The sequence below is a fragment of the Monodon monoceros genome, unplaced genomic scaffold, assembly GCF_005190385.1.
Source record: "Monodon monoceros isolate NGI ecotype Baffin Bay Population unplaced genomic scaffold, NGI_Narwhal_1 Super_Scaffold_14, whole genome shotgun sequence".
Taxonomy (NCBI): domain Eukaryota; kingdom Metazoa; phylum Chordata; class Mammalia; order Artiodactyla; family Monodontidae; genus Monodon; species Monodon monoceros.
The window spans coordinates 64,139,763-64,150,103 of record NW_021703770.1 but is presented as its reverse complement, the minus strand read 5'-3'; the positions used below and the strand labels follow the sequence as shown (position 1 = coordinate 64,150,103).

General features: G+C 40.9%; 1 non-coding gene across 1 annotated transcript; it reads left to right on the top strand.

Moving 5' to 3' along the window:
- Positions 1-4,639: 4,639 nt before the first annotated feature.
- TRNAG-CCC lies at positions 4,640-4,712 on the top strand. The gene has a single exon. It is a non-coding gene; the product is annotated as a tRNA-Gly (tRNA).
- The last annotated feature ends 5,629 nt before the right edge of the window (positions 4,713-10,341 follow it).

Sequence of the window (10,341 nt, the reverse complement as noted above, 5' to 3'; positions counted from 1 at the left end):
AGTATAATAAAAACTAGCAAAAAGATTAATGATCATCTAATGCCTGCCATTATTTTATCTTGTTTATTTTTTATTTTTAAAAATTTATTTATTTATTATTTTTGGCTGCGTTGGGTCTTTGTTGCTGCGCGCGCGCTTTCTGTAGTTCCAGTGAGTGGAGGCTACTCTTTGTTGTGGTGCATGGGCTTCTCATTGTGGTGGCTTCTCTTGTTGCAGAGCACGGGCTCTAGGCATGCGGGCTTCGGTAGTTGTGGCTCATGGGCTCTAGAGTGCAGGCTCAGTTGTGGCGCACAGGCTTAGTTGCTCCACAGCATGTGGGATCTTCCCAGACCAGGGCTCGAACCCGTGTCCTCTGCATTGGCAGGCGGATTCTTAACCACTGCACTACCAGGGAAGTCCCCCTGCCATTATTTTAAATTAAAATTGGTGATGCTTACAGTAGTCATTACAAACTAATTATTCGTATATGTAAGGGAGAGAAGTATAAAATTTTAACTAAATATCTGGGTATACATAGAAATTTCTAGATTATCATAGGCTGACATGTTTAATATTCAGGGAACAAAATCTCTTCCAAGTTTCAAGTTTATTTTTTTTCTCAGAGCATGCTAAGTCTTTTAGGAAAAGGTCTGCCCTTTGAATAGTTGAACCATTTCATGGTTATTGCCAAAATAAACTCAAAGATCTAAATGAAGAAGCCCTGACATTCTTCATGTTACACATACGTCTTATTGCCTATGGTACAGTGTAGGGCTTCCCAACCATTGTCATGTCACAGCACACACTGAAAATTACAAAATTTGGCGCACCTGGGGAGAGGTGCCAGCTGATGTAGATGCTGGCAGCAGGTGCTCTGCTCAGAAGTTTTTATGCCAAAATAATTTTTCAATTTATGAGCCAACAAACACTGTTGGGATATAATTTCAGCAATGGCAAATGTTTTAAAAGTGATTTAAATATTTGAAATATTTATTACTATAAAAATTTACCTTTACCAATATCTTTTGGCATACCTGAAACTTTTATAGTGATTATCCATAGGCATAATATTACAGACCTTTACACAGATATTTTATGACTCATTCTTTTGTACATCACATACTGTATGAAAAGTGGGAGTGGTATGTGGGAACATTTTTAGTAGTGCTGGCATGATTTTCAATAAAGTGTGTTAAGATTGATAACCTGTTTCCTCATGTATGTAGTTTGGAAGTTCTGTTTTTGAAGTGGGATTTTCTAACACTTGCCTCTAACAGCAGTTTCTACTTTTGTTGGTTTTTACAGATTATTCTATATCCCAAGGAGATGGTTCATTTATATGAAACCCCAGAGTGGACATGGATGAGTTTCAAGTGGCATGAGTACCTTGAAAAGATACACCAAGTTTTGTGTGTAAATAAAATCGACTTGGGGCAGGGAGTGCTGCATAGCTTTGTTTATTAGATGATCAAAAGGATTTACTGCTATAAAAAGACTGGGTTTCTTCTCTGCCACTTTTGTTCCCCTTCACTCACCTAATATTAAGAGGGTTTGCTCTCTAATTTCCCTGAAAGCATTCCAATTGGAGATTTATATCACTTATTTAGCATTTTTGGTGCAATTTTAATTTGTAATTTGTAATTCTTTAAACATATTCCTTAAAGGGACCCCCCTACAGAAAAGTATTTCTTATTTCACTATTTCTTTGCATTATGCCCATTTTTACAGAGGTACTTAAGTCAGAAAGAAATATAGCTGTCTCAAAATGGTAACTTTTTGATAATTTACCCAAAATCAAGATAGTAGAGAATAGTTTAAAGCAATATTATACAAAGAAAAAAAGCAAATATAGAAGTATAAGTTCAGAGTGGTATTTATAGCAATGAAGTAGCCAATCAAAGGATCCTACAAGTAAGTTATTTTTACATATTGTACTGAAAATGATGGATCACCATATGACTCTTATGGGAATAGTGTAAAACAAAGAATTACATTACTCTACATAACCCTGCTTACTGTAACAACCATGCCCATTTGGTGTTTTTACTAATCTTGTGTTTAAGTGCAACTGAAGTTTTTGCTGTAAATTCTCTTGCAGGAATATATCTCAGATTCATCCTTTTTTTCTAATAAAATTTCAGTATTTCCACCTTATTAGGGAACAGAGATTTCCACTCAATTTTAGTTAAACTTTGTGGGGAAGTCAACAATGAGTTGTCAATATTCAAATGTTTTTATGTTTTATTAGTTAACTCTTGGGATCCAGAAGGCTTATATACAGTAAAACAGACCCACTCAAGGTCAAATTTGATCTCAGTGTGTTGCAGTTTTGGTTCTTTCCAGGTAGTAGTTTATATAGCCTTGCTGTGTTGAATTTTTCTCTTATGCCTCAATGACAGCTTACTTTGTTAATGATTCATTGATGCTGCACACTGACACTTCTGTAATTTATTTCAGTAAGATAGCCCCTAGTGATGTGCTTCAATTAGATATCAGAAGCAAAGCTTTGTGTTTTGTCAAAACTCTTATGACTTTAACACTTGAGTGCTGTGCACTTTGCTGTGTATACAGCAAATTAAACCTCAAAGAAAAATATTAAAAGGGAAAATAAAGCCAGTTACATGTAAGACAAAAATAAAAGTTAAATCATAATCCTGTCATCTTAAGTATTTTAGCCATTGTACCACATGACAGAGAAGAGAATCAGGAATTTGGTCCAAAGGAAAAGCTAAAGTGGGGAAGAGGTAGAAATAGCATAACCCAAGCAATGCAAGTACACAAGAATGCATGACAGGGACTTCTGTTTTCCAGCTTCACATGGAAGGAGCTTTTAAGTTGCCAGGTAAAAAAAGCTGAACAAACATCAACAACCTTTCTTGGATACAGATGACAGTGGACGACACAGGACAGACTGCTGCCCCCAAGACTGGAGAGACCGACGGGCAAATACAGGGATCTGTGGCTTTACTGGAACAGAGGCAGCCACCACAGGAGCCAGTGCAGGAGTAGGAAGACTTGAGCTGTATTGACAAATTGCTGGGGACTAAGTACTTCAGAAGTCCAGGAGAACCTAGTCACAGGGATCCCCACAATTTTATGAGATTTACCCCCTGTGGCTCAACCAACTTCTCACAAATATTAAAGAAAAATTCCTTTGTGCTTCCAGCAGGAGGAGGGAAAATGAACCATTTTCAAATATGCCAGAGCACTGTGTTCTTAACAAGCCCTGCCCTCAGGAGAAGCTAGTTAATCAGAGCCCGACCGGCAGGGTTTTATCAGAGCCTAACTGAGGTGGGGGAAAGGAAATACCCAACTCCAGTTCGTTCTAGCCATCCTAACCCACCTAATACAGGGGTGGGGGGGAGAAGAAGAAAACTGAGAAAGACACTCAGTTTGTGGGACAACTACAAAAGATGTAATATACATGTAATGAGAATACCAGAAGGAGAGAGAGAGAAAAAAGAACAGAAGAAATATTTGAAGTAATAATGACAGAATTTCTCCAAATTTCAGACACCAAACCCCAGATCCAGGAAGCTCAGAGAACACCAAGCAAGATAAATGCAAAGACAACAAAACAAAACTACAGCTAGGCATACATTCTCAAACTACAGAAAATCAAGAGACGAAAAATCCTGGAAGAGGCCAGAGGAAACAAAGATAAGAATTACATCTGACTTCTCAGAAACCATGCAAGCAAGAAGAGAGTGGACTGAAATATTTACAGTGTTGAGAGAGAGAGAGAAAAAAACCCCACCAACTTGGTGAAGGTTTCTCAGACCTTCTCAGACTTTCTCAGACAAACAAAAATTGAGGTAATTTGTTGCCAGTAGACCTGCCTTCCAAGAGAGTTTAAAAGAAGTTCTTTAGAGAGAAGGAAAATAATATAATTCAGAAACTCAGATCTACATAAAGAAAGGAAGAAGGAATCCAAGAAATAAGTGAAGGTAATATAAAAACTTATTTTTTCTTAATTGATCTAAGAACTGAAATAATAACAACAATGTATTTGATTATGTATGCTTACATATATATCATATAGATATGCTTGCTTATGCTTTTACGTAAGTAAGACAAATGACCATGATACAAGGAGTGAGGAAGAGGAAGTAAGATTACTTTGTTACAAGGTATTCACGCTAAGGTGCTTCGCTGTACTGTGAAGCAGTGTCGTTTGAAAGTGGGCCTTGATTAGCTGTAAATGTATATTTAGTCTAGGACAATCAATTTGAAAAAGGAGAAAAAAAACAACTGACCGCTGAGAAAGGAGAGAAAATGGAATGAATTACAATCACAAAAGGCAGAAAAAGAAGAGGACAAAAATAGGAATGAGTAAAAAGGCCACAAATGGAAAACAGTAACAAATATGGTAGATATTAATCCAACTATATCAATAATCACTCTGAACATCAGTGGTCTAAATGCACCAATTAAAAGACAGATTTTTCAGAGTGCGTCAAAAAACAAGCCCCAACGACATGTTGTCTATAAGAAATCCACTTTAAATATAAAGACATACAGATTAAAAGTAAATGGATGGAGAAAATATATAGCATGCTTATATTAATCAAAAGAAAGGAGGAGTAACTATATTGATTTCAGACAGAGTAGACTTCAGTGAAAGGAAGGTTATCAGGAATGAAGAAGGAAATTAGGGACTTCCCTGGTGGTCCAGTGGTTAAGACTCTGCACTCCCAATGCAGGAGGCCCAGGTTCGATCCCTGGTCAGGGAACTAGATCCCGCATGCCACTACGAAGATCCCACATGTTGCAACTAAGACCTGGTGCAGATAGATAGATAAAACAAACATAATGATAAAGGAGTCAATTCTCCAAGACATAACTATCTTTAATATGTATGCACCTAACAACAGGGTATATAAAGCTACATTAGGCATGCTTCAACACCCGTCTCTCAGAAATGGACAGATCCAGCAGGCAGAAAATCAACAAGGACATAGTTGAACTCAACAACACCATCAATCAACTGGATAGAAGTGACTTCTGTAGACTGCTTCATCCAAAAACAGCAGATAACACATTCTTCTCAAGTTCACATGGAACACTCACCAAGATAGATCAAATTCTGGGCCATAAAAAACACAGTTTACCAAATTTAAAAGTGTAGAAATCATATAATGTCTGCTCTAAAACCACAATGGAATTAAACTAGAAATCAATAACAAAAAATAACTGGAAAGTCCCAGTTATATACATGAAGATTAAACAACATACTTAAAAATAATACACGGATCAAAGAAGAAATTTCAAGAGAAATTTTAAAATGCTTTGAACTAAATGAATGAAAACAAAATATCAAAATTCGTGGATACAAAGAAAGTAGTGCTTAGAGGGAGATTTATAGCATTGAATGCATATATTAGAAAGGAAGAAAGATCTAAAATCAATAAGTTTCTACCTTAGGAAACTAGAAAAAGAAGGGAAGGCAGAGGGAACTCTGTAACTTTTACTCAGTTTTGCTGTGAACCTAAAAACTCTAAAAAAATTAAAAGAAAGCATGAGAGCAGGTCCTGTGTAGCTGCTGAAAAAGAAAAAATGGGAGAGGGGATGAGAATGGAAAGGGAAAGGACTTTGATTTGCATAAAACAGTCCTCTTCCACACCACCACCCCCAAGTTAAAAAATTAAAATGAACCTATCACTTATGAAGTATTCATCTTTATGAATCTGCCTAACAAATGCCCTATATGAGTGTACCTAAAAATAAATGTTGCTTCTTGCATAAGTTACTAGTTTTACACATGGAATATCTACTTTAAAATTTCAACCTATTGGGGGGGCTTCTAATTCTCAACCTGCCACTGTTCAGTGATACTCTGTAATAATAAAATGCTGAGTATTTACAGCAGTGTATCAATAAGTTTTGGTTAATCAGTTAACCATAACAATTCATTTCCATGCCAAAGTAATAATGGAGTTTTAAATCAACCAAGTCCAGTAGAATCTTCTAATAGGTTTTTATGTTTTTAATAATACTTTAAAATATGTTAGACATAAGAAAAGCACTTAAATTTTTTTTCTGCACTTAAATTTTTAAGTATTCAGTCCACTACTGCACATTGCAAACTCTCTGAAAATGATAGTGATACCTAGAATCAAAATGTCAGTGCTGCTTATTTGACTGGTAGGGGAGAAAAGAGAAGACTCCTCAGGGTTTCCAAGGAGGACTGGAGCGGCTGCTTTCCTTATTAAAAACAAGATTGGCAGGACTTCCCTTGTGGAGCAGTGCGCCTGCCAATGTAGGGGACACGGGTTCCCCTGCAAAACTTTAAACTATATATGAATGCGTTTTTGAAGAATTGATTCTACCATAAAACACAAGATCCATCAGCAGACCATAGCCTAGTTCTTATCTAAAATATCAATAGTGTTCATGACCACAGAATTGTAGTACGAGACAGTTTTAACAGCTCTTTGCTGTTGCAAATTGATTTCTAGTTCAGCAAAATATTTTCCTCACCTCGTCACTCATATAGATTATATTCCCCCCAGAGAAACAAATTCTGTGGTGTTTTGTCAACCCTGTTAAATACTGAAAGGGTGGCTTCAATTACTTTTCCATGGCATGTGGTCCAACCTTCCACCTCCTGGTGCCCCACCCCCATGCATAACTGCACCAAGAAATACTAACGGGGGAGGACTCAGCACAAGTTTTGGTTTTTTGCTAACAGCTTTATTGATATTTAATTCACATACCTTAGAATTAACCCATTTGAAGTGTCAAATCCACTGGCTTTTGGTTTCTTCAGAGTTGTGCAACTATCACCACAATCAATTTTGAACGTTTTCATCACCTTGAAAAGAAACTGTGTGTGGGTGGATAAACAAAATGTGGTATATACATAAAATGGAATATTATTCGGCCTTTAAGAGGAAGTACTGACGTGTTATGACATGGATGAACCTTGAAACATTTTGTCAAGTGAAATAAGTCAGTCACAAAGGACAAGTACTATATGATGCCACTTCCATGAGGTACCTCAAGTAGTCAAATTCATAGAGACAGCCATAGCATGCTGGTTGTCAGGGGCAGGTGGGAGAGTGGGGAGCCTGGAAATGGGGAGTTATTGTTTAATGGGGACCAAGTTTCCATTTGGGAAGATGAAAAAGTTCTGGAGGTGGATCGTGGTGAGGTTTCACAATGTGGATGTACTTAACATCGCTGAACTGTACACTTAAAAATGGTTGAAGTGGGGCTTCCCTGGTGGCGCAGTGGTTGGGAGTCCGCCTGCCGATGCGGGGGACGCGGGTTCGTTCCTCGGTCCGGGAGGATCCCGCCTGCGTCGGAGCAGGTGGGTCCGTGGGCCATGGCCGCTGGGCCTACGCGTCCAGAGCCTGTGCTCTGCAACGGGAGGGGCCGCGGCGGTGAGAGGCCCGCGTACCACAAAAAAAAAAAAAAAAAGGTTAAAGTGGGAAGTTCTTCTTTTAATTAATTTTTCTTGTATTTATCTATTCATTTTATTTATTTTATTTTTGGCTGCTTTGTGTCTTCATTGCTATGTGCAGGCTTTCTCTAGTTGGGTCGAGCAGGGGCTACTCTTTTTTTTTTTTTTTTTTTTTTTTTTTCGGTATGTGGGCCTCTCACTGTTGTGGCCTCTCCCGTTGCGGAGCACAGGCTCCGGACGCGCAGGCTCAGCTGCCATGGCTCACGGGCCCAGCCGCTCCGCGGCATGTGGGATCTTCCCGGACCGGGGCACGAGCCCGTGTCCCCTGCATCGGCAGGCGGACTCTCAACCACTGCGCCACTAGGGAAGCCCCCATGGGGGCTACTCTTCGTTGCGGTGCGTGGGCCTCTCATTGCGGTGGCTTCTCTTGTTGCAGAGCACGGGCTCTAGGCACGCAGGCTCAGTAGTTGTGGCTTGCAGGCTCTAGCGAGCGTTCTCAGTAGTTGTGGCGCTCGGGCCTAGCTGCTTCACGGCATGTGGGATCTAACCGGACCAGGGGTCGAACCCGTGTCCCTTGCATTGACAGAAGGATTCTTTTTTTTTTTTTTTTTTTTTGTGGTACTTGGGCCTCTCACTGTTGTGACCTCTTCCATTGCGGAGCACAGGCTCCGGACGCGCAGGCTCAGCGGCCATGGCTCACGGGCCCAGCCAATCCGTGGCATATGGGATCTTCGCGGACCGCCCTGAATCGGCAGGCGGACTCTCAACCACTGCGCCACCAGGGAAGCCCGACAGGCGGATTCTTAACCTAAAGTGGTAAGTTTTATGTATATTAAAGAAAAAAAATTTTTAATTTTAAAAAGAAAAAAAAAACCATACCCAATAGCAGTCACTCTCCACCCCTTAAGCCCCAGGCAACCACTAATTTATTTTCTCTCTCTCAGATTTGTCTATTTGAGACATTGCACATAAGCGGAATCATACAATATTTGGCCTTTCCTGTCTAGCTAAATCTTTTGCTTTACATAGTATTTCCAAGGGTCATCCGTGTTGTAGCACATTATTAGGACCTCATTCCTTTTTATGGCAAAATAACATTACGCTGTATGGATATACCACATTTTATTTACCTATTTATCAGTTTCCACTTTTTGGCTATTATAATACTATAAACATCAATACTCTAAAAATTAACATATAAGTACTTGTGTCAACATATGTTCTGTATTCCCTCTCATATTATCTATGTATAATATGTAATATGTGACATGCAATTGTTGGGTCATATAAAGAACTCTGTGGTTCTTTATCAGGGAAAGATTTACAAATTGTCTCCACCGTTTTGCATTCCCACCAGGAGAGTTTTTAGTAAGTTTTTTTTTAAACAAACAGGGACACCCTTGGCCTGCGATAACAATGAAAACCGAGGGTCTCTATCTTTCTCTCTATCCTTTGCCCTGCAGGGAGGAAGCACGAGCGACTCTATTAATAAAGAGGGTGGAGGGCATGTCAGGATAGTTGCCTTGGTGACCGGAAGGGGCGGTCCCGGAAGGCTCCACGCAGCCAACGGCCGGGAGGTGCGCGCATGCGCGCGTGGGCCTGCTGGTTCCCGGGCTCGGGCTCGAGGTGGCGCGCGACGGGCGAAGCTCGGTGGGTGCAAGAGTCGGGGGGCGGGGGGGGGGTGGTCACACACTGCTGGGCTGGGGTCCGCAGTGCTAGAGGTTGCTTCTGAGGGTGGGACAGGCCCTGGAGCCCAGGGTGTGAGGCCGGATTCGCTTTCCATCCACTTTGGTTGTGAGGTGGTTTCCTGCTGCCGCGGCCCTCAGAGAAGACACGCCCCCGCGTCTGTTTCAACCCCGCGTCTGTTTCAAGGGAACCAACACTTGGGTTCTTTAGGCTGTGGGAAGACCTGTAGAATTTTATCCCGGTTCGCTTATTGGGTGCTTTTCCAAAGGCGTCCATGTCTTTTCCTCCACTTTCCCATACCTTGGAAATGCATCCCTTCCCAGGACGACGCCCGCTTTACCCAGGTGATGCCCAGAGCAGCGTTCTCTCTAGCCTTTTTTAAGTTACTGAACGCCAGGCCCTGGTTTATGTCGCCCCAGTGCTTCTGTCTATCTGGATGTCCCAGGAGCCCGTCAGAGTCAGCATATTTCAAAGGAGCTTTACCTTATTATTTCCCTCGTCTTCTCCTGGCTTCCATATTTCCATTAGAGCGGCATCATCCACCCACCCTCACAGACCAGATACCATGTCCAGGGTGAAATCTTTAAAAAAAAAATGTCCGGAATCCAGCCCCTCCATTCCATTTCACCCCTAATGCCCTAGATTGGGCCATCCATCTCCCAGGACTATTTTCAATACTTAGAAACTGATTATTGACACTTCTTCCTCTATTCCAACCCACTTTCCGCACTGGCGGCAAGTACTGATTTACAAAATAAAAATCTGACCATATTATTCACCTGTTAAAAACTTTGATGGTTCCCCTTTGTCTGTATAATCATCGTGGACTTCAAAATTTTTCAATCTGGTTGAGCTCCACCCAGCCATTTCCTTTTTAGCAGCCTCCCTTCATTCGGCCCCGGAAACCTTATGTTCTCATGAAGCACAGATGGAACGTTCTGAACACAGCACACACTTTAAGATGGTTGAACTTAGGGCCACAGAGAAATAAACTCCGAAGTTTCTCTCCCCGCTCCCTCCCCCCGTGCGTCCCTCCACCCCTCCCCACCCCCCGCCATATAATAGGGAGAAGGACAGCCTCGATTACTTTTCTTTGGAAAGTGACCTGAACTCCAAGGAGCAGGGGTATGGATTCAACAGTGTGGGCCTGAAAATTAGGGGAGGGGGGATTACCTCTCTCCTTGGAAAACTTTCTCTTCCTCTCTTCACCTCTCCTTCAATTAGTGACATCTTACCTATCAAATGTCACCTTTAAAGTAGAATTTATCACT